Raw genomic sequence first — 23,361 nt, 5'->3', positions numbered from 1 at the left:
GGAAACAGAGGGTTAAATACACAATAGGTAATGGATGGGATTGAAAACAGGTGTGTGGGAAGACAAGACAAAACCAATGGAAAATGAAAAATGGATCGATGATGGCTAGAAGACCGGTGACGTCGACCGCCGAACACCGCCCGGACAAGGAGAGGCAACGACTTCGGCAGAAGTCGTGACAGACAAAGTTGATTTGATTTAGGGAGTTTCTCCCATTCTTCTCTGCAGATCCTCTCAAGCTCTATCAGGTTGGATGGGGAGCGTCCCTGCACAGCTATTTTCAGGTCTCTCCAGAGATGTTTGATAGAGCTCAAGTCCGGGCTCTGGCTGGGCCACTCAAGGACATTTAGACTTGTCCCGAAGTCACTCCTGCGTTGTCTTGGCTGTGTTCTTAGGGTCATTGTCCTGTTAGAAGGTGAACCTTTGCCCAGTCTGAGGTCCTGAGCGCTCTGGAGCAGGTTTTCATCAAGGATCTCTCAGTACTTTGCTCCGTTCATCTTCCCCTCGATCCTACTAGTCTCCCAGTACCAGGCCGCTGAAAAACATTGCCATAGCATGATGCTGCCACCATGCTCCACCGTAGGGATGGTGCCAGGTTTCCTCCAGATGTGACACTTGGCATTCAGGCCAAAGAGTTCAAACTTGTTTCTCATGGTCTGAGAGTCTTTTAGTGGGCTGTCATGTGCCTTTTACTGAGGAGTGGCTTCTGTCTGGCCACTCTACCATAAAGGCCTGAGTGGTAGAGTGCTGCAGAGATGGTTGTCCTTCTGGAAGGTTCTCCCATCTCCACAGAGGAACTCTGGAGCTCTGTCAGAGTGATCATCGGGTTCTTGGTCACCTACATGAACAAGCCCCTTCTCCCCCAATTGCTGTTTGGCCGGGCGGCCAGCTCTGGGAATTGTCTTGGTGGTTTCAAACTTCTTCCATTTAAGAATGATGGAGGTGTCGTGGAAATTCAGTACTGAGAGAGACTTGGTCTTGGTCAATTCTTCAAACAATCATCTTTATTTAATATTGATTAATTATTGCAATAATGAGACCGTCAGCCCACCAGTCTTGACTGACTGTTATAGCCTGTTATAGACTGTTATAGCCTTTATAGTCTTTACAGATGATGCACAGTTTTTATATAGCTGATACCAAGATTGCTTTGTCAGTCACTTCTAACTTTCCCATAAGTCACCTTGGTTATCTACACGGGATGGTATTTTYCTTAGTTTCCCAGATGCCAGGAAGATGAGACAATGAGGCATTGTTCTTAACTCTTCCAGGCTCTCTCTATCTCCAGTCACACACACCACATCTTGTCTATAGAATGCTAGCTTTTAGTTTTTTTTTACCAACACAAATCAATTGTCAGCTTCAAGCTATCTCTAGTAGAACCCATGTCCTCAACACCCAGACTAGCTGCAGGGTGCTAGTGTGGAGACCATAAAACACAGCATTTACAGGAAACACATATCTGACTGTTTGTTAAGTAAATAATTGTTGCATTGCCAACAAATAAGGTGAATACATAATTTTCTCCACAGAGGCCACTGTTCTTGGGGACCTTCGATGCTGTAGAAATTGTTTGGTACCCTTCCCCAGATCTGTGCCTCGACACAATCCTGTCTCGTAGCTCTACGGACAATTCCTTCGACCTCATGGCTTGGTTTTTGCTCTGACATGCACTGTCAACTGTGGGACCTTATATAGACAGGTGTGTGCCTTTCCAAATCATGTCTAAGCAACTAAATGTACCACAGGTGGACTCCAATCAAGTTGTAGAAACATCTCAAGGATGTCTGGGTGGCTGGCCTCAGACAATCCCGCAGGTAAAGAATCCGGATGTGGAGGTCCTGAGCTGGTGTGGTTACACGTGGTCTGCGGTTGTGAGGCCGGTTGGACGTACTGCCAAATTCTCTCAAATTTGGCAGTACGGTATGGTAGAGAAATTAACTTTCAATATCTGGCAACAGCTGAGTGTTGAGTCAAAACTGCACATTTAAGAGTGGCCTTTTGTCCCCAGCATAAGGTGCACCTGTTTAATGATCATGCTGTTTAATCAGCTCATTGATATGCCACACCTGTCAGGTGGATGGATTATCTTGGCAAAGGAGAAATGCTTACTAACAGGGATGTAAACAAATGTGCCCAGTATTTGAGAGAAATATGATTTCTGTGCTTACGGAACATTTCTGGGATCTTTTATTTCAGCACGAAACATGGGACCAACACTTTACATGTTTTGCGTTTATATGTTTCAGTAAAAGGAAATAAACTTTTCTACTGAAGCGTGTCAATTAAATCGGTTAAAGAAGTCTCAAATATCACTAATTTGTATTCCCTGTAGCTTTAGAGTCGCAGCAAAGTTGGTTCCCGTTTGTCACATTTGCATTGCTCAACCAAAACCCCCCTAATTGATTGGTTGACAAATAGTGCTACCCACAATGCAAGTGATGACTGCATGTTGCTGTGAAGCAACTGCAGTGACTTGAAGGAGAATATAAAAAACTGCATGACCTTTCATCACAAGGATTTTTTAAAGTTTATGGAATTCAAAATGTAGGCGCAAGTCAGTTGATTTTTATTCCGATAATGTAACACTTTGAAAGGCAGTGACAACCATCGTTGGTCACCGCCAGAGACTGAAGAGGAAGCAAAACACCTCACTTGCTGGTTTAATTGAAGCAAATTAACTAAATAGACCAGACCCAGCTGCTATCACATTAGGGTTTGTGGGAGAGCCATTCCATTAAGTAGACAGGAACTGACTATTTTTCCCCCCTAATGGTAAACACCCTGCATGAACTCTTCATCTTTGATCACCACCTTTCAAAGCATTTTGCATTATGGGGACAAAATGTTGCTGCTTGAACACAGCCATTATCTTAGTATGYTCTCAGATGTTGAATACCAATCCTACCTGCCTAAACTTGCAGATAAATATTTCTGGAGATGATGGATAATAGGATGCCTCCGGTTAAATTTTCTGCTCGGGCAAGAGTTTGTATATTACTCATTGACATATTGCTGGTGGATGTGTTATTCTCAGATTTCTGGTGTTCATTTTTGTCTGCTGTAGGGTGCATGACAGTGCATGGTATATTGTCCATACAACTGAAAGACTGGTATGGCATTGCAATTGTCAATTACAGAACATTACCCAACAGCATAACGTAATTTGACAATTTATTTGGTTGATTACATATTTGAACGGTTACAGTCGGAATGCTTGTTCTCTAGCAGTACTCAATTTGTAGTCAGAAAGTCCAGGGCCCCCTAGTTGAGAACGTTTCCAGGGGTGAAGTTTGTCTGGTTAGTGTACCTCTGGATCTCACAGGGAGACAGCATGTTGTCCCACATGTGGACATCCGTCAGCAGGCCAATGAACGACTGCTGCCGGGCGAAAAGCCAGCCAAACTTAACCTGCTCCTGAAACAGGAAAATGTGTTCAGTAATAGAATGCCTTCTTGTTCGTGGGTTCTTAACTGACTTACCTAGTTAAAGGTTAAAATAAAGTGTTATTTTCAGTGTTTAATGCTTTATTTCACAAGAGCATTACCGTATGTGGACAAAAGTAGCACTGTATGGAGAATAGGGTWTCATTTAAAACAGCCATGGTTTTGTACTAATCCTATCTGTCCAAGGATGATGGTTTTTGCTTTGATGGCTTCAGATTGGAGGAATTTCCTGGTGCTGGGTTTGCCGTCTAGCCACAGCTGTTCAAGGTCTGTCTCAGGCGCCCAGGTGGCGCAGAGAGTGCCAGGAGTTGAGGGTGTAGTCCTGGCCATCAAAGACTGCTGCGCCGTTCTTGGAACATTGTTCGATCTCACCTGCCAACATCCTCTTGAAGATGACAAAAGCGTCATCTATAAGTGTGGCAAGGGAGAACAGGATGTGGTTCCTTCTGAGATTTGTGAAAAACCTGGAGACACATGTAGAGGGACAGGGAGAAACATGGTGAGAAATGGTTATGGTTCATGCATCATACAATTTGCTAAATTGTATAACTTTTTTTTTTAATAAGTTGAACATTAGTCAATAAAAAAAAACTTCAGTTTGTTTTCAGTGTGTGAGATTTCTCTAGAAGTCATTAGTCTCACATGAGCTGTGTTGGTCTCTTGTGGAAAGGTCAACATTTTACCAGAGGTCTGCAGACAGATTGTAGTGAACAAGTTTTTCCTGATCAAAAAATCTATAATTTCACCTTTAGTCTATGTAGTCTGAAATATTTACATTTCACCCAACTTAGAAAAACTGCTACAAAGTGCGCATTAGCGAAAGCTTAAAAAAGCAGCAAACAAAAGCCCCAACATTACAAAATAAGTTTATTATTTACTGTCACATTTCATTTCAGTTATCAGTGACTATATTACAACTAGCACTAGTAATACGTTRTCCATATTGGGTAAGGATAATTGTAATTAATTTAAATTAACTGTTTATATTAGTGTCATGCACTGCAGAACAGAGAGGAGGAATGTTAGTTTGGTCGGGTATAAGTCATGGTGATTAAGGAGAGTGAGGACTGGTGTGGAGGCTGATTGGCAATGAGTAGCAGCTGGTGCATGTTGAGGTAATGGAGGAGCTGCGTTCAAGTCTGGTCCATAGAGTTAGTTAGAGGACCCATCTTTGTATGTTTCAGTATGGCGTCTGTGAACAAGGGCAGTGCCATTGAGGCCATCTCGTTTTTAAAGTAGTCAATTTTCTTCTTCTTTTGTATTTGAAAAAAGTATAAAGCTAATATTGGTGGTGGAAGCCCCCAATGGCAATGWCCATACAAAACAGGTTATATCCATGATGAGTCCTCTAAGTTCATTATTAGCACCATCTATTAACTTTTTCTGTTGCATAGCCTGTATGCTATTAATCTTCTACTTTCCGTAGAACCGGTGCATATCTAGAATGAGTTTACCCTTCCCAAATCCTAACTTTTGAAAACACTAGGGCAATAAATGCTAAACTGACTTCAGTGCCTAGGATACATTTCATCCTGCACTTGGGGATATATTGTTTCTCTGTAGATGGATAACAGACACAGGTTCTCCCTGGATGAAGTCAATGGTTTCAAACATTCATTTTTCCTGAAGGCATACTGTGTGTCCATCCCAAATTGGACCCTATTCCCTTTTTAGTGCACTACTTTTGACCAGGTCCCATTGGGTGTATGGGGGGGTAGTGTTCAGAGATAAAAGGCTGTAGACAATTTCAACTGCCATGGAAGTGTCTAGTCTTCAGAGGTGTAAGGATAATAATTACTAGAAGTGAAACTAGGGTATTTTGTCCAGGGAAAGTAGTGCACTATATAGGGAATAGGTTGCCATCTCTCTCATCCTGTTTCACTGACTGCAGAAGAAATGGACAGCTATCGTCGGGCGAGATAAAGATAGTTTTGACAAACATGGACAGAGCTTTTCTGTTTCCTGAGAGTTGCTGTGTCCGAATACCCAAGCTAGCGTACTACATACTTAAACTTCATAGTATGTACTCATCGTGGCATACTATTTAGCAAGTACCGTTTAGTAAAAAGCATGCAGTATGCCACAGCCGCAATGCAGTAGCAGCTCCTGACTGGCTGAGTAGGTGGGGTTGAGTGAGGGTGGATCAAAATTCCACAGACATCCATTGCTTATAATAGCTCATTTCCAATTGGATTAATTTATCTAAACTCTGAATAGAATAGGACTGGAGTTATAGGCCTACTCAGGCTGGTTTAGGCATATACTGCAGTCCATACTGTATATATATATATATGTAGCCCTTTTATCCTATTTAAAAATACTGAAGAAAGAAACAGATAATTATGACCATTTTCAATATACAGTACCAGTCAAAAGTTTGGACACACCTACTCAGTCAAGGGTTTTTCTTTAATTGACTATTTTCTACATTGTAGAATAATAGTGAAGACATCAAAACTATGAAATAACACATATGGAATCATATAGTAACCAAAAAAAAGTGTTAAGCAAATCAAAATATATTTTATATTTGAGATTCTTCAATGTAGGGAACCATTGCCTTGACAGCTTTGCACACTCTTGGCATTCTCTCAACCAGCTTCACCTGGAATGATTTTCCAACAGTCTTGAAGGAGTTCCCACATATGCTGAGAACTTGTTGGCTGCTGATCCTTCACTCTCCGGTCCAACTCATCCCAATTGGGTTGAGGTCGGGTGATTGTGGAGGACAGGTCATCTGATGCAGCACTCCATCACTCTCCTTCTTGGTCAAATAGCCCTTACACAGCCTGGAGGTGTGTTTGGGGTCATTGTCCTGTTGGGAAAAAAATGATAGTCCCACTAAGCACAAACCAGACGGGAAGGCTTACTGCTGCAGAATGCTGTGGTAGCCATGATGGTTAAGTGTGCCTTGAATAAAAATAATTTAATAAAATAAAAATCACAGTGTCACCAGCAGAGCACCCCCACACCATAACACCTTCTCTTCCATGCTTCAAGGTGGGAACCACACATGCAGAGATCARCCGTTCACCTACTCGGTGTCTCAGAAATACTCATCAGACCAAAGGACAGATTTCCACCGGTCTAATGTCCATTGCTWTCTTTCTTTCTTTCTTGGCCCAAGCAAGTCTCTTCTTCTTATTGATGTCCTTTAGTAGTGGTTTCTTTGCAGCAATTCTACCATGAAGGCCTGATTCATGCAGTCTGCTCTGAACAGTTGATGTTGAGATGTGTCTGTTAGTTGATCTTTGTTAAGCATTTATTTGGACTGCAAATTCTGAGGGTGGTAAAGAACTTATCCTCTGCAGCAAAGGGTCTTCCTTTCCTGTGGCGGTCCTCATGAGAGCCAGTTTCATCATAGTGCTTGATGGTTTTTGCGACTGCACTTTAAGAAACTTTCAAAGTTCTTGAAATTTTCCGGATTGACTGACCATTCTGTCTTAAAGTAATGTACTGTCGTTTCGCTTTGCTTATTTGAGCTGTTCTTGCCATAATATGGACTTGGTCATTTACCAAATAGGGCTATCTTCTGTATACCACCCCTACCTTGTAACACAAGGACGGAGTTTTGGAAACCCTGGCCTAGCCTACAAAACTAAAACAATCCATATGTTCAAATCAAAAGGCCTGATTAACATGATATCAGTAACGCAGTCACATCCCGAGTCCCTGGTGCAGACACATTCAGAAATCAAAAGAGGGTTTGGTTTAAAATCTCTGATGAAAGCAAAGAGATTAAGAAACACTTTTCAATMAGAAAACAGAAATCCACTTTAGGTTAAAAAAAGTTTTTTTTWAAATGTATATTACAAAGATATAGCCTATGARGCAAAATGGTACTCGTGATCATTTTAAGGAGAAAAACTTTGCCTACATTTGAACACCACCGCAGAAGCTTTGCTGTTTGTCATCTTCCCAATTAAGTAGCCTAGGTTTGTTGTTTGGCTACTTGAAAAGAACTAGGGCCTCTCACAGCACACCTCTTCCAATGCATTGTGGAAAAGTCTGCATCGAAATCTACTAGATGAATAGCCGAAATGAGTAACATCCTGGCATTTAAACCATATCCATTTTCAAAATTTCACATACTATTAAACATATTTTTGCATACTGAGAATGCGTCATGCACGATTGCGTATTTTCCCGCAATTTGTTGATTTTTAAATTAGTACATAAACACACGCCATCTTGGTTGGGGAGCATGATGGTGCTCTGATATGGCTGAACTGATATGGCAGGCAAAAACCCAAGGACAATCCATCCAGATTTTTTTTCTTCAGCTCACCACTGATTACAATGGCTGGGAAAGGGAATATAAAAGGAATACCTCCCAGATTGCAGTTCCTAGGGCTTCCACTAGATGTCAGTCTTTAGAAAGAGTTTCAGGCTTGTTTTTTAAAAATGAGCTAGAATTTGTAGTTTTTCTAAGTGGCTCCCATTTTGGCTGTAGTGTTTGTTGCACATTCCAGGGAGGGCGCGCACTTCGTTATTTATCTCCGGTAATGGTCTCCGGTATTCTCCGTCTTAAATTTGATCGTTGATTTACATATTAGGGTACCTGAGGATTGATTAAGAACGTTGTTTGATATGTTTGGAAGAAGTTTATTGGTAACTTACGGGATTCATTTGTATGCATTTTGAATGRGGGAAACCGGTGGATTACTGTGTCAAGCGAGCCAATGAAATACTTTTTGGGGATATGAAGTACTTTATCGAACAATAGGACCATTTGTTATGTAGCTGGGACCCTTGTGATTGCAACCAGATGAAGAGCTTCAAAGGTAAGTGATTTATTTTATCTCTATTTCTGACTTTCGTGACGCCTCTGCTTGGGTGGAAATGTATGTAATGCTTTTGTGTGCGGGCGCTGTCCTTAGATAATCGCATGGTGTGCTTTCGCTGTAAAGCCTTTTAAAAATCTGACAAAGCTGCTGGATTAACAAGTTAAGATTTTAACTGATGTATAACACTTGTATTTTCATGAATGTTTAATATTACGATTTTTGTAATTTGAATTTCACGCTCTGCAATTTCACCGGATGTTGGCCAGGTGGGACGGTAGCATCCCAATGATCCGCAAGAACACAGGTGTGAGTGTTGATGAGGACAAGGCTGGAGATCACTCTGTCATGCTGATTGAGTTCAGATAACAGACTGGAAGCTTCAAAAGGAGGGTGGTGCTTGGAATCATGCATGGATACCTGCATGGAAACACGTGCCATCATCATTGCTTTGCACAAAAAGGGCTTCACAGGCAAGGATATTGCTGCCAGTAAGATTGCACCTAAATCAACCGTTTATCGGATCATCAAGAACTTCAAGGAGAGTGGTTCAATTGTTGTGAAGAAGGCTTTAGGGCACCCAAGAAAGACCAGCAAGTGCCAGGACCATCTCCTAAAGTTGATTCAGCTGCGGGATCGGGGCACCACCAGTACAGAGGAGGCAGGTGTGAGTGCATCTGCACGCACAGTGAGGCGAAGACTTTGATGGCCTGGTGTCAAGGGCAGCAAAGAAGCCACTTTTCTCCAGGAAAAACATCAGGGACAGACTGATATTTTGCAAAAGGTACAGGGATTGGACTGCTAAGGACTGGGGTAAAGTCATTTTCTCTGATGAAWCCCCTTTCCGATTGTTTGAGCGGTGTGCGCTACCATCAGTCCTGTGTCATGCCAACAGTAAAGCATCCTGAGACCATTCATGTGTGGGGTTGCTTCTCAGCCAAGGGAGTGGGCTCACTCACAATTTTGCTTAAGAACACAGCCATGAATAAAGAGTGGTACCAACACATCCTCCGAGAGCAACTTCTCCCAACCATGCAGGAACAGTTTGGTGACGAACAATACCTTTTCAAGCATGATGGAGCACCTTGCCATAAGGCAAAAGTGATAACAAAATGGCCCGGGGAACAAAACATTGATATTTTGGGTCCATGGCCAGGAAACTCCCCAGACCTTAATCTCATTGAGAACTTGTGGTCAATCCTCAAGAGGCAGGTGGACAAACAAAAACCCACAAATTCTGACAAACTCCAAGCATTGATTATGCAAGAATGMGCTGCCATCAGTCAGTATGTGGCCCAGAAGTTAAAAACTTATTGAAAAAGAAGGGTCAACATTGCAAATATTGACTCTTTGCATCAACTTCATGTAATTGTCAATAAAAGCCTTTGACACTTATGAAATGCTTGTAATTATACTTCAGTATTCCATAGTAACATCTGACAAAAATATCTAAAGACACTGAAGCAGCAAACTTTGTGGAAATTAATATTTGTGTCATTCTCAATACTTTTTTCCACGACTGTACTGTCAGCTAGTAAATCAGCTGAGATGAAGGTACACAGATTGGGAGTGGAGCATGGCGAGTAGTCCCATAAAGACATGGACTGACAATCAGTTTTATCCATCACATCCTTAACATTTAAGGATGTGATGGATTTAACCATTGCTAATGTACCACACTGACTCAGYTGCAAATTGACAGAGGTATAAGTCAAAGAAACAGAGCAAAGAAACAGGACATAAGAGACAAACGGTGGTGGGGGCTGTAACAATGGTGAGGTGCAATTGTCAGGATAACTTAATGGCATGTCTCAGACTAAACACTATCCACATGCACCTAAAATTGCAGAAAGTAGGAGGCCTTCTGTTAAATCAAATTAACTGTATTTATATAGCCCTTCTTACATCAGCTGATATATCAAAGTGCTGTACAGAAACCCAGCCTAAAACCCCAAACAGCAAGCAATGCAGGTGTAGAAGCATGTCAAGCACGTGCAACTGCACATGGGGACAAACATTGTACTTTTTGGAGAAATATCCTCTGGTCTGATGAAACAAAAATGGAACTGTTTGGCTATAATGACCATTGTTATGTTTGGAGGAAAAAGGGGGAGGCTTGCARGCCGAAGAACACCATCGCAACCGTGAAGCACGGGGGTGGCAGCATCATGTTGTGGGGGTGCTTTGCTGCCGGAGGGACTGGTGCATTTCACAAAATAGATGGCATCATGAAGGATGAAAATTGTGGATACATTGAAGCAACATCTCAAGACATCAGTCAGGAAGTTAAAGCTTGGTCGCAAATGGGTCTTCCAAATGGACAATGACCCCAAGCATACTTCCAAAGTTGTGGCAAAATGACTTAAGGACAACAAAGTCAAGGTATTGGAGTGGCCATCACAAAGCCCTGGCCTCAATCCCATAGAAAATGTGGGCGCAGAACTGAAAAACCATGTGCGAGCAAGGAGGCCTACAAACCTGACTCAGTTACACCAGCTCTGTCAGGAGGAATGGGCCAAAATTCTCCCAACTTATTGAGGGAAGCTTGTGGAAGGCTACACAAAATGCTTGACCCAAGTTTAAATTGTTTAGGGCGATGTTACCAAATACTAATTGAGTGCATGTAAACTTCTGACTCAATGGGAATGTGATGAAAGAAATTTAAGCTGAAATAAATCCTTCTCTCTACTATTATTCTGACATTTCACATTCTTATATAAAGTGGTGATCCTAACTGACCTAAAACAGGGAATGTTTACAAAGATTAAATGTCAGGAATTGTGAAAAATGGAATTTCAATTTATTTGGCTGACGTGTATGTAAACTTCAACTATGTCTTGCTCCCATGCAGATTTTGTATTTGCATAGGAAGGTGGATTCATTGCAAGCATCTAAAAGTGGGTATTGGGAATATTGTCAACCCTCAGAGTATCAAATGAGACAAATGTCTTATCAACAAATAGGTCACCAAAAAAGACCAGACCGTTCCTATGCCAGAACTGGAATGCCATGTCAATCTGTGACGCTGGGAAGAGATGATTAGATGTTAGAGAGAAGCCGCTTGCTTGTTTAAGGCTAAATTGACTTCGGAATTGGGACCAGATTTTAAGGGAGTTCTTAACAATGAGGTTCAAAACATGGGTGCCAAGGTTCATGGGCAMTGGGGAGCAAGACAGGAGAAGTTGGAAGGCTTGACTAACTCCATGATGTTCCAAGTTGGGCCATCCTTGTTTTCAAATGTAGAAACCCAATTAACACATTTAGATATATTTGCTGACCAGTAGTAGTAATAGTGTAAAAAAAAATGTATAGGCCCCGCGGGCTTAGGTCTCTAGATCTACCTTTCTCATTTGTGAATTTGATTTATTCCAAATTAAGTTGGAAATGTAGCTGTCCAGTTGTTTGAACATCGACTTTGGCAGAAACATGGGAATCATTTGGAATAAGTACAAAAACCTAGAGTAGGTAGTACAGTCATCTTAACAGAATTAATGCGACTCGTTAATGAAATGGGAAGAGACGACCACCTTATGAAATCCTGCTTAGTGCGCACCAGGAGTGTTTTGAAGCGTCTTAAATGAGCACGTGATCTTTATCCCCAAATAACTAAACACCTGATGCGCCACCTTAAATGGGAAATTGGCATACCCAATTCCTTCTGCTAACTGATTAACGGGGAGGAGCACGCTTTTTGTTAGGTTTAACTTATAACCAGAGAATGTCCCAAAACCTTGTAGCATGTCCAAGAGATAGGGTATAGACTCCACAGGCTTAGCGATGTATAAAATAAGATTGTCTGCATGTAAGGACACCTTGTGAGTTATGTTGCCCCTTAATCCTCTCCTCTGCCCGCAGGGCAATAGCAAGAGGCTCAATAGCCATATCAAATAGGAAAGAGGATAGACAGCAACACTGGCTGCCCCCCCCCCCCCCCCAGAATAAAGAACATTAAATAGCCGGAGCATATTACAGAAAGATTGCCTACCTGAGATAAATCCAGTTTGGTCAGAGTTAATTATATTTGGCATCACTGTCTCCAAACGGCACGAGAGGACCTTAGTGAGAATTTCATAATCGCAGCACAAAAGGCTTATAGGGCGGTATGAGCCACAGTCTATGGGATTCTTGTCTTTAAGCAACATCGAAATAGTCGCCTGGGTAAGTGTCTGTGGCAGTTTCTGACTAGAAAGGATTTCATTTTACATTGAGCTGAGGATAGGGGATCATTTAGAGGAGAATGCTTTATAAAATTCAATAGGGAAGCCCTCAGGCCCAGGAGCTTTACGGCTCTGCATGGACTGGACTGCCAGAGTAGCTTCATCATCACTTATTGAGGCATCCATGTTGGTTTGTTCATCTGAATTGAGACAGGGGATGTCCAGATTGTCTAGAAATGCATGCATACGAGGTGTCAGGAAGAGCCTCTGACGAGTAAAGAGCAGAGTAGAATTGCTTAAATTGATTGATTTCTTTGGGATTGGTAGAAGTTAAATCAGCTGCAACACAGATTTCAGGTATGGTGCTGCGAGCAGCGGATTGTCAAAGCTGGTAAGATAACAACTTTCCAGATTTCTCTCTGTGTTCATAGAATTTGTGCCTCGACTTAAACAGAAGCTGCTCCGTTTGTTTAGTGGACAGATTGCTACACCAATTGGATTTTGACAATCTCTTTGTAGAATTCACGAGTCGGAGAAGAGGCATGTCTAGAATGAGTTGAGTTAGCTCCGATAAGCATCTGGTGCGCTGTTTGTTGTCATACGCTGTGTATGAAATAATTTGGCCCCTTAGATATGCTTTTAACGACTCCCACACAGTAGAGAGAGACCCATCAGGGGTGCAGTTGATCTGTACAAAGACATCAATGTGAGTTGAAATGTTTTTTTTAAAGGCACTACAGGATAGTAGTGGGTCAAGTCGCCATGCGCGTTGTGACACTGTACTGTCCGGAAAGCGGTTATCTAGCTGGACAGGGCTATGGTCTGAGATAATAATGCTGTGATTATTACGTTAGCACAGCTGAAAACAGTTGTTCTGATTAAAGAAGCAATAAAACTGGCCTTCTTTAGACTAGTTGAGTATCTGGAGCATCAGCATTTGTGGGTTAGATTACAGGCTCAAAATGGACAGAAACAAAGCACTTTCTTCTGAAACTCAGTCTATTCTTGTTCTGAAAAATTAGGGCTATTTCATGCGAGAAATTGCCAAGAAACTGAAGATCTCTTACAATGCTGTGTACTACTCCCTTCACAGAAAAGCGCACACTGGCTCTAACCAGAATAGAAAGAGAAGTGGGAGGCCCAGGTGCACAACTGAGCAAGAGGACAAGCACATTAGTGTGTCTAGTTTGAGAAACAGACGCCTCACAAGTCCTCAACTGGCAGCTTCATTAAATAGTACCCGCAAAACACCAGTATCAATGTCAACAGTGAAGAGGCGACTCCGGGATGCATGGTACTGGAGTGCTTTAAGACCATGCAAATGCTTAAGAGCGGTCAGGTAGGCTGGTTTCAGAAGGCCAGCATCCCGGAGTCGCCTCTTCATTGTTGACATGGTACTGGAGTGCTGGTATTATAGTGCAATGATACCAGAGGGAAACAGTAAAAAAAATGCTATTTCAGAATGTGGCTAGGGGTGGAGTCATGTTCCCGTCATCCCCAGTGAAAGTTGCACCCGATGTCAGCACAACTGATATGAGCCATCCGGAAAGTAGGTGTGGCATTTCAATTGAGAATTGCAGAACGTTACCAGAAAGCATGATAGAAACTTCATTTGGTTGATTAAACGTTTTCATGGTTACAGTCTGACTGCTTGTTCTCTAGCAGTACTCAATCTGTAGTCAGAAAGTCCAGGGCCCCCTAGTTGAGAATGTTTCCAGGGGTGAAGTTTGTCTGGTTAGTGTACCTCTGGATCTCACAGGGAGACAGCATGTTGTCCCACATGTGGACATCCGTCAGCAGGCCAATGAACGACTGCTGCCGGGCGAAAAGCCAACCAAACTTAACCTGCTCCTGAAACAGGAAAATGTGTTCAGTAATAGAATGCCTTCTTGTTCTGTTCAGTGTTGAATGCTTTATTTCACTAGAGCTCTACTGTATGTGGCCAAGAGTAACACTATGGGGAATAGYGTTTCATTTAAAACAGCCATGTTTTGTACTAATCCTACCTGTCCAAGGATTATGTTTTTCTTTGATAGCTTCAGATTGGAAGAATTTCCTGGTGCTTGCTTTTCTGTGCAGCCACAGCTGTCCAAGCCCTCAGAGGCCAAAGTGGAGCAGATACAGTGCCAGGTGTTGAGGGTGTAGTCCTGGCCATCAAAGACTGCTGCGCCGTTCTTGGAACGTTGTTCGATCTCACCTGCCAACATCCTCTTAAAGATGATAAAAGTACCTGTAGAGCCCTATAGAGGGAATGGGAGAAACGGTTAAGCATGATGAGAAATGGTTAAGGTTCAGTCATGGATAACACCATACAAGTAGCAAAAATACTTAACTATAACAGCCATTTGTTTTAATAAGTTAGTCAATAAAAATAAACTTCAGTTTCAGTGTGAGAGATGTCAGTGTTTACCGGAGACAAACGGTGATAGCAGTGCATCTCTCTCTAGAGGTCAGTCTCACATGAGCTGTGTTGGTCTCTTGTGGAAAGGTCAACATTTTACCTGAGAGATATGTAGAGAGAGAACAGATTCTTATTTTAGCTTTTACATTTCACCCAACTTTTTAAAAAATGGTGCAAAATGCAGTCTAGCAAAAGTTAAGTGAGTGAACAAAAATCCCCGAAATACATTTGACTATAAAAGAATTTCATTACCATCATCACACTGACTAACTTACCTTGACATACAGCACATGTTGTAATCACCACAAGTACCAGTATGAATTGCTCCATTGGCAAAGATGAACAAATCCTTTTTTTCTCTTCTTAATCAATTCACTTTTTCTATTTCAATGTCATGTAACACAAAATGCACTGCAGAACAGAGAGGAGGAATGTTAGCTTGGTCAGATATAGGTGTGGAGGCTGATTGATAATGAGTTGTAGCTGGTGCACGTTGATGTAATAGAGGAGCTGCGTTCAAGGCAGCTACAGTAGTTGAACGAGTTACATTCAAGTCGGGTCTGTAGAGTCAGTTAGAGGACCCATCTTTGTATGTTTCAGTATGGCGTCTGTGAGAACAAGGGCAGTGCCATTGAGGTCATCTCGTTTTTAAAGTWGTACATTTTCTTCTTCTTTTGTATTTGAAAAAAGCATAAAGCTAATATTGGTGGTGGAAGCCCCCAATGGCAATGTCCATACAAAAACGGGTTATATCCATGATGAGTCCTCTAAGTTCATTATTAACTCCATCAATTACTTTTCTCTGTTGCATAGCCTGCCCTGTATGCTATTAATCTTCTACTTGCCATAGAACCGGTGCATATCTAGGAGGTGTTTACCCTTCCCAAATCCTAACTTTGAAACACTAGGGCGAAAAATGCTAAACTGACTTCAGTGCCTAGGATACACTTCATTCTGCACTTGGGGATATATTGTTTCCTGTTAGGCAACATCCCTGTAGATGGATAACAGACACAGGTTCTCCCTGGATGAAGTGAATGGTTTCAAACGTTCATTTTTCCTGAAGGCATACTGTGTGTCCATCCCAAATCAAACCCTATTCCATTTTTAATGCACTACTTTTGACCAGTATTGGGGGGGTTAGTGTTCAGAGTTAAAAGACTGTAGTTCTTCCGACTGCCATGGAAGTGTCTAGTCTTCAGAGATGTAAGGATAATTATTAGGAGCGAAACTAGGGTATTTGATGCAGTGAAAGTGGTGCACTATATAGGGTGTCATTTGGTAAACACTCTGTATCTGTCTCTCATCCTGTTTCACTAACTGCAGAGGAAATGGACAGCTATCCTCGGGTGAGATAGATAGTTTTGACAAATATGGACAGAGATTTTCTGTTTCCTGAGAGTTGCTGTGTCCGAATACCCAAACTGCTAAATAAACTCAGCAAAAAAAGAAACATCCCTTTTTCAGGACCCTGTCCTTCAAAGACAATTTGTAAAAATCCAAATAACTTCACAGATCTTCATTGTAAAGGGTTTAAACATTATTGTTCAATGAAACATAAACAGTTAATGAACATGCACCTGTGGAACGGTCGTTAAAACTTCTTGTCAATAGGGGGGCGGTGTTTTCACTTTGGAAAAAATCGTGCCCAATTTAAACGGCCTCGTACTCTATTCTAGATCATACAATATGCATATTATTATTACTATTGGATAGAAAACACTCTCAAGTTTCTAAAACTGTTTGAATTATATCTGTGAGTAAAACAGAACTCATTTGGCAGCAAACTTCCATACAGGAAGTGAGAAATCTGAAAACGAGGCTCTGTTTCAGGGCCTGCCTATTCAATTGCCTTAAATTTATCGATATGCATGCACTTCATACGCCTTCCACTAGATGTCAACAGGCAGTGGAAGGTGGAATGGGGTGTCTAGCTTGATCTGAGGTCGAACAAGAGCTTTTGGAGTGACAGGTCAGCCATTTTGTCAGTTTTCCAAGGCGCACGAAGGACCTCGACATTGTCTTCTGATAAGCGTTCGGTATACACGGCGAATATCTCCGGCTTTGATTTTATTTGATACATATTAGAAAAACATCATAAAGTAGGTTTTTTCAACCGAGTTTTATCAGTTTATTCAACGTTTATTGGGACTTTTGGAGTTTTCCGTTCTTTGCGCCAAGAGAGGATGGGAATGTTAGTAACCTTGGCTAGCATTGTGGCGCGAATTCGACAGAATAAATGGACATTCTAAAACCAAACAACGATTTATTATGGACCAAGGACTCCTTGTACAACATTCTGATGGAAGCCAGCAAAAGTAAGAAAACATTTATGATGTTATTTCGTATTTCTGTGTAAAATGTTGACTCCTATTCTCTTCCGTTTTGGTGAGTGCTGTCTCACAATAACGCAAGCTGTATGTTATGGTAAAGTTATTTTAAAAAATCTAACACAGCGGTTGCATTAATTAAGACACTAACAGCTTACAGACGGTAGGCAATTAAGTTCACAGTTATGAAAACTTAGGACACTAAAGAGGCCTTTCTACTGACTCTGAAAAACACCAAAGAAAGATGCACGGGGTCCTTGCTCATCTGCATGAACGTGCCTTAGGCATGCTGCAAGGAGGCTGAGGACTGCAGATGTGGCCAGGGCAATACATTGCAATGTCCTTACTGTGAGACACCTAAGACAGCGCTACAGGGAGACAGGATGGACAGCTGATCGTCCTTGCAGTGGAAGATCATGTGTAACAACACCTGGACAGGATCGGTACATCCGAACATCACACCTGCGGGACAGGTACAGGATGGCAACAACAACAGCCCCAGTTACACCAGGAATGCACAATCCCTCCATCAGTGCCCAGACTGTCCGCAATAGGCTGAGAGAGGCTGGACTGAAGGCTTGTAGGCCTGTTGTAAGGCAGGTCCTCACCAGACATCAATGGCAACAACATCACCTATGGGCACAAACCCATAGTCGCTGGACCAGACAGGACTGGCAAAAAGTGCTCTTCACTGACGAGTCGCGGTTTTGTCTCACCAGGGGTGATGGTCGGATTCGCATTTATCGTTGAAGGAATGAGCGTTACAGCGAGGCCTGTACTCTGGAGCGGGATCGATTTGGAGGTGGAGGGTCCGTCATGGTCTGGGGCGGTGTGTCACAGCATCATTGGACTGAGCTTGTTGTCATTGCAGGCAATCTCAACGCGGTGCATTACAGGGAAGACATCCTCCTCCCTCATGTGGTACCCTTTCCTGCAGGCTCATCCTGACATGACCTCCAGCATTGACAATGCCACCAGCCATACTGTCGTTCTGTGTGCGTGATTTCTTGCAAGACAGGAATATCAGTGTTCTGCCATGGCCAGCGAAGAGCCCGGATCTCAATCCCATTGAGCACGTCTGGGACCTATTGGATCGGAGGGTGAGTGTTAGGGCCATTCCCCCCAGAAGATGTCCAGGAACTGCAGGTGCCTTGGTGAAGAGTGGGTAACATCTCACAGCAAGAACTGGCAAATCTGGTGCAGTCCATGAGGAGAGATGCACTGCAGTACTTAATGCAGCTGGTGGCCACACCAGATACTGACTGTTACTTTTGATTTTGACCCCCCCTTTGTTCAGGAACACATTATTCAATTTCTGTTAGTCACATGTTATGTGAACTTGTTCAGTTTATGTCTCATTTTTGAACCTTGTTTAGTTCATACAAATATTTACACATGTAAGTTTGCTGAAATTAAACGCAGTTGACGTGAAGGACGTTTCTTTTTTTGCTGAGTTTATGTACTCATCTTCGTATACTATTTAACAAGTAAAAAAGCATGCATTATGCCAACAGCCTGCAACAAAGCAGTAGCGGCTCCTGACTGGCTGAGTGTAGGGCGGGTGGATTTTTCCAAATTCAACAGATATCCATTGCTTTAATAGCTCATTTCCAATTGCGATTAATTTATCTAAACTCTGAATAGAATAGGACTGGAGTTATAGGCCTACTCAGGCTGGTTTAGGCATATACTGCAGTCCATACTGTATATATATGTAGCCCATTTATCCTATTTAAAAAGACTGAAGAAAGAAACAGATAATTATGTKCAATTTCAACATATTCATTAGTGAAACCAAAGTGCATGTATAAATTAAATGATATCCTAGTACACACATCAAAACTTTTCAAAAGTTAAAATCAGAAGGCTAGTGCATAGACAATCTTGGACAGTTGGTTGCATGGCAAATTCAGAACCACTGGACATCAACATAATAAACTAAAACTCGAGGAAAGGAGTCAGGATGACAGCTGGGGCTTAACCCAGGAGTTTTGGAAACTCTGGCCTAGCCTACAAAAGTAAAACAATCCATATGTTCAAATCAAAAGGCCTGATTAACATAACATCAGTAACGCAGCCACATGCCGAGTCCCTGGTGCAGACACATTCAGAAATCAAAAGAGGGTTTGGTGTTTAGTTTAAAATCTCTGATGATAGCCAAGAGAACAAGACACACTTTTCAATGAGAAAAAAAACACTTCTGTTTTCAAAGCTGTAGTCTATGTCAAGGCTACTCGTGATCATTTTAAAGAGAAAAAAAATTACTTAGCCTACATTTAAACACCACCGCAGAAGCTTTGCTATTCGTCATCTTCCCAATTATCTAGCCTAGCTTTGTTGTTTGGCTTCTTGAAGAGAACTAGGGCCTATCATTTGCAGCCCACCTSTTCCACTATAAAACATATTTTTGCATACTGAGAATACGTCATGCGTGATTGCGTAGTTTCCCACTATTCGTTGATTTTTAAATTAGAATGACACACACGCACATAATCAAACACACAAACACATGCCTACACACACACACACACCATCTTGGTTGTCCATCGAAGACGATGATGACGGTGCTCCCCTTGGGGACGCTGGGGTAGGGGTGGGTTATATCTTTTGGTGCTTGTGTCACTTCATCTGGTTGTGGAGGCCGATGCGAGAGCAGCACACTGGTGCAGCTGTGTTGGGAGTCTGATTGCATTATCCCAGCTGCGTATTGGGGTGCGTCTCTTGTATCTCATTTGTAAGATAGTGTCTTCCAGGTGCTGGGTAATCTGTCCTCCCAGGTTAGCCCTAGGATGTGCTGGATTCTAAATAGAGTGTGCATTTTGTTGCCAAGGGAGCACGTTGGGGAGAGGGCAGCACCAAGGTAGATGAAATGGGGTACCACTTTGAAGGGCACACTGGGGGATGTACTGTAGATGAGTCAAGCAAGTATTTCTGTTTTCTGGGTATTGACTTGGAGGCCGACAGAGAGGTAGAAGGAGGASACCAGAAGTGTGTTCAACAAGGATTTGGTTTGTGAATGCTCGTGGCGAACTATGAGTTTGTTTTGAACAGAGTTTGCTGAACGTTTTCAACGTTCCATTTCTGTTAGTTCTTGGCAAAACTGAAATGGATGTAGCAAGAAGAGCAGCTGTTCTTGCTGCAGCTGGAGAAATTGTGGAAGATTTTTTTACATTGTGTTCCCGATCCTATTGAAGCACTGTTTACCCTACTAGCAGTTGCTATATATGGGATTGAAGATGAGTCCGGTAGAATACTGAATTATGTGGAGGAGGTGATCCCAACATACAGTGACCACTCCTTTCGGGATCAATTTCAGATGGGTCAGAAGACTTTCCAGGTAATTTGCACCACATTTGCATATTATATTTTGCATTAGATGTATTATTTATGATATGTGCATTCTCCTCTTTAAACATTTCTGAACGCTGTCTGATTTCCTGAATAAAATGAAATCAATCATAATACAAACAAGCCCAGCCTCATTGCCAGGTCGCAGTTGTAAATGAGAACTTGTTCTCAACTGGCCTACCTGGTTAAATAAAGGTGAAATAAAATAAAAAATAAAAATGATCTAGCTAGCCAACCACAGCTTTGCAGTCTCCATTTGCGTTGTGTTTGGTCAGTAGAATTGCCTCTTATGCAACTGAATTAAAATAATTATAAAAAACATATATGTCTCTATATATATCAAAACATAGGCAAATACATGATGTTTCAGTGTCCAGATTTAAAAAGTAGTGATTTACCAATTTACCAATCATTAATTAATTTAGTAACACCATCCTCATAAATTACAGCCTATTATTTAAGATACTCTGCACTGTAAATCTTTGTAAACTGACTATCAATAGGCTACTGCTGCCATCTACTGGCAGATTTTGCATAGCAATTATGCAGTAAATCAACAACACCAATGAATAGCAGATTACTCAAGATTGTTAAGTGTTCTCAGCTGAAGGACAGAGCTAACAGATTCTTATTTTGCTTTGTTCCAGATACTGTGTGAAGACCTGGCTCCTCTGGTGTCTCATAGAGGTGGACCCATTGAAAATAGGGTGTTGGCCTTCCTGTGGCAGATGGCCACAGGAACTCAAGGTAGTGTGCGACAGCCAGCTCATTTTTACAAACATCTACACAGGGAATGCTGGTTCTGTGCACAATGTCAGAGTGTAAAGGACCAGCGACCRCAAGGCCCACCTGGAGACCAACCCAATTCCATCTGCTCTGGGATTCTGCATGCTCCCTGAGTGTGGATTTAATTGTCCCATTCAGAAACAACGGCCACCTTGAAGACGAACAAAAGCATTTCAACCAGYTCCACAGTTCAACACGTGGACACATTGAGAGGGCGTTTGGGATACTCAAGTGGAGGATACTGCTACACTTGGACATGTGCCTTCTTAACAAAGTACCATGGGATTGCCAGTGCATGTGTTCTCCAGAACTTGGTCCTGATCCATGAAGGGATAACGGAGGAAATACCAGTGGAGGCCCCCATTGCCCTTGTCCCTGCCCTTGCCCCAGACCCCCAAAGGGCAGCTGTTCTACAATCACAAACACACATGAATACCCAATCACACACGTATTTATGTGTTTGTGTTATTTGTGTTATTTAAGTTTCKATTTGAATAAAACATGTTCCAAAACAATTAGTTATTAACGATTTCAGTTAAACATACGAACAAGGAAAATCTCAGGATAATTCATTGTTAGTGTATAATTAAACAATAAATAAATAAATAGATTTAGGCTACTGTTCTTTGAAATTCTGGAGTGCAGCGGTAAACTGTTTAAGAATATTGTTCCTCTCACTCTGTGCTTGAATTGATCCAGACCTAAATTGTGTAGGTCTGAAATCCGAGTGGAGTTAGGGGGTGAGGTGCTGACTACTAAAACCTCTGTTAGCTACTTGGGATGTATCCTTGATGGAAGCTTGGGAGGTGGAGCATGGCCAATAAGGTGCTAGGGAAGGTTAATGCCAGGACTAAGTTTTTGGCTTGAAAGTCCACTGGCTTGAAAGTCTACTGCTCTCATTCAATGCCCTTTTGACTATGCTAGTACTTCCTGGTTTGGGGGCTTATCTAAACTTATGAAGGGGAAGCTCCAGATAGCCCAGAATAAGTTGATCAGGGTAGTATTGAAGGTGAGTCCACGTACTCACATAGGCAGGAGCTGCTTTCAGGAACTAAACTGGCTGGCTGTTGAGGCTAGGGTGTACCAGATTAGACTAGGTTTGGTTTACAGGAGTATTTATGGTCCTGCACCCAGATATTTAAGTGATTACTTTCCTCGTGTTAGGGATGCACACAATCACAGCACCAGATCAGGTGTTGCTGATACAGGTTCAGGAGTAATGTTTGGAAAGGTACTTTCTTGTATACTGGATTCTCAGAATGTTAATGAGTTGCCTCTGCCTATAAAAACAACATCCTCTCTGGACAGCTTTAAAAATAAAGTAAAAGAATGTTTGATGTCCTCTGTGCCCATATGAATAACCCCTATGATGTAACTGGAATGATGAGATAGATGTTCTTCTTTTATGTTTTTGTTTTATTATTTCATTGCCATACTGTGTTCGATCTTGTATAGCCATCTTGTCTCAAGAGGACCACAATGGAAATAAGTCCCAGACTTTATTGTGTGTTATCCTCAATGATTTTATTCATGTGCATGTATGGCTTTTAAGTTTTATGTGTGCCTGTTTTTTTGGTTGAATTAATAAACTAAACTAAACAAAACGGTCTGTTTCTGAAGTGTGCTGATATTGTCCAGTTTTGCCTCGAGCATCTCCTTTGGTCTTCTTTTTGGGTTGAGAGTGGGGAGGGTTGAGAGTGGGGAGTGGTGTTGGCATGAGAGTTATAAGGTGCTGTAGCAGAGGGAGAGGGTGAGAGTGCATCAGTGTTACTGTGTGGGGTGTCTGCGGAGGTGCTGGGTTGAGTGACAGTGTATTTAGTATTGTGTGCTGTATGTTGTGTGTGTAGTGKTGTTGGGGTTGGTGTAGGATGGAGGTGTTGTGGGTGACAGTATGAGTGTTGTGTGTGTGGGAAAAGATGATATAATGACTGCTGGGATAACCAGAGATGACATCCTCCATTATGGAGTAGAACTCCCACTTCCTTCTCCCCTGCCCAGTCTTCTGATGACCATCAATGATGGCCTTGTACCTGTGACACACAATTTGGCATCCTGAATGAACATTAACAATAGTTACATGACACTAAGCAYGAGTCATGTAGGTTGAAA

At 42.0% G+C, this 23,361-nt stretch overlaps 1 pseudogene; it reads right to left on the bottom strand.

The window, feature by feature from the left end:
• Positions 1-3,186: 3,186 nt before the first annotated feature.
• Positions 3,187-15,118, bottom strand: LOC111958646 (C-reactive protein-like; annotated as a pseudogene).
• Between the last annotated feature and the right edge of the window lie 8,243 nt (positions 15,119-23,361).

This window comes from Salvelinus sp. IW2-2015, linkage group LG35 (assembly GCF_002910315.2).
Source record: "Salvelinus sp. IW2-2015 linkage group LG35, ASM291031v2, whole genome shotgun sequence".
Taxonomy (NCBI): domain Eukaryota; kingdom Metazoa; phylum Chordata; class Actinopteri; order Salmoniformes; family Salmonidae; genus Salvelinus; species Salvelinus sp. IW2-2015.
Note: the sequence above shows the minus strand (reverse complement) of the source record. Positions and strands in the feature narration are given on the sequence as shown.